The following is a 2,233-nucleotide window of genomic DNA, read 5'->3' on the forward strand; positions in this document are numbered from 1 at the left end:
GCTCAATAAAATCCTCCAGTATACTCTGCGCAGTCAAAGAGTTTTACTATCCTTTTATAACAAAACTTCTGTACATCTCTCTTGTTCGCCCTATCCTTGAATACTGCTCTTGCACCTGGTCTCCACAGTATAACAATAGCCAGGATTAAATCTGTTCAGAAGCAATTTCTGCTTTTTGCCTTGCAAGGTTTAAATTGGGACCCTAATCTTCGGTTGCCATCCTATTCCAGCAGGCTTATTCTTCACAACTTTCCGTCGTTAATCAACCGTAGGACAATTCTCGGTGTTGTCCTTCAACATAAGTTGATGATTGGCGACATAGATTCTCCTTTTCTGCTAGGGCGTCTTCAATTCTCTGTTCCGGCTAGACCAACCAGAAATTATCGCCCCTTATTCCTATCGACGTGCACAACAGACTACGCTATGCACAATCCTTTTCGCGTGCTATGTAAAAATTATAATAGTGTGCATCACGTTTTCTCTACCGTACTTTCTCTAACCCTAACAAAATCGTTGCTTTCAGGATACTTTCGGAAAGTCGCTGAGCATTGCCAGCTATGAGCAGGGGCATTGGTTGCCGGACAGGCTGAAAAATTTTCTTCCATTGGGTCGGTGATTTCCTATTACTTTACTTTTCTTATTGTCCAATCTACTTAACACGCCTAATCTAGCTTACATTTCTGTACTTTATTAACAATCTTCTTACTTTGTTTTTTTCCTATATATTGTATTTTTTATTAATATAGCAAATTAAGATTATTTTTAATTTTACTTTAGAACACCTTTTCCTACTTACAACCTTCTACTTAGATGTAGGCTGTAATACCGTCACTGACAAAATTAGCTGTGGAAAGGGGCACAGCTGACCGGACTGGCAAATAAAACCACTCCATCGGTCAGTGATGCTATTTAGAAAATTGTATTCTTTAACTAGGCTTATAGCATATATTTCTATTATCTTTTATATATTCTTTTGAATAATAAGGAAGACACTCGTAGTGTCGACCATTAATAAAAAAATAAATAAAATATGCTCAACATTTTCAAATATTCATCAATTATTGCTTGAATGACTAACAAAATTTGCTTTAGGCAAGCTTTTTCGAAGTAGGCACATTTATGATCGATTAATATGGGTTTCTGAAGTAAATGTGGGAAGAGTATGAAATTAAAAATTACTTGGATCGTTCACAATGACAACAAGCAAATTATATAAGAAGTAACGCTAATAACTTGTAGGCCATTCTACAGCAGGCTCTCAATTTCTGTGCACTTAGTGTTAGTGTGTAATGTGTAATGTGAAATTTTGAATAATGTATTGTTTTAAATATGTGGTGCTTATATTCTTAAACCATTGTTTTCAATCATTCTTTCTTCGTAAATTTATATAGATATCACTTATGGTTCCACTGGTTTTTATATTACCGCCGCTTCGACCTATTTGTCAAAGTTGAAATAAGTTGTATTCCAGAAATTAAAATAGACCGAATTCATGCTTACAGTTCAATTAATTGTTTGGAGAATATGAATGTTTGCTCTGTACCTTCTCTTCTTATATATGTCATGTCAGCCGGTGCACCTTTCTCTTTGAACTAATTCGCACAACCTATAGCACAAATACCCTGCAGTTCTATGTGAAATAATATACGGTAATCACCTAGCCTTATAGCCGCAAAATGGAATCGCTGACTGCATTTATAAGCACTTGGTCAGTTGGTAAGTCCACTTGGACTTGGGAATTTATGTAAATACTGCAACAAAGTGCTACAGTGTGTTTCTATATTATCAGTTGTATATAAGTCTAAATATTCGATTGTAATTGAGTACAGTGTAAAAAGAGCACTTATTGTCAATGAAAAAGGCCAGCACGTCAGTGCTGTTTAGTATCTTTGTTGAGAATTAATTTATTCAGTTTTTATAATGTTTGCTTAGCTTATGGATATACATATATACTTATGCTGTTATTCGTTAACAGCTACAAAGAGAGGGAGAGTGAGTAGCTCGCATATGCCTGTATTAGTGAGCATATATATTGCTCACGGAATGCGCTCAATCGGAGCGTGGGATATGCAGCATAAGCATAAACGGTCAGCTACTGAAGCTAGTGAACCGCGCTGCGTAATATGAGAACAACCCAAAAAATTATAATTTATTTTTTTTTTTTTTTTATATATACTTTATATTTAAGTACGGGGTATTCTGTAAGGGCATATACGCACTACACCCCCCTTTT

Source organism: Drosophila virilis, unplaced genomic scaffold, assembly GCF_030788295.1.
Source record: "Drosophila virilis strain 15010-1051.87 unplaced genomic scaffold, Dvir_AGI_RSII-ME tig00001701, whole genome shotgun sequence".
In the NCBI taxonomy this organism is placed as follows: Eukaryota; Metazoa; Arthropoda; class Insecta; order Diptera; family Drosophilidae; genus Drosophila; species Drosophila virilis.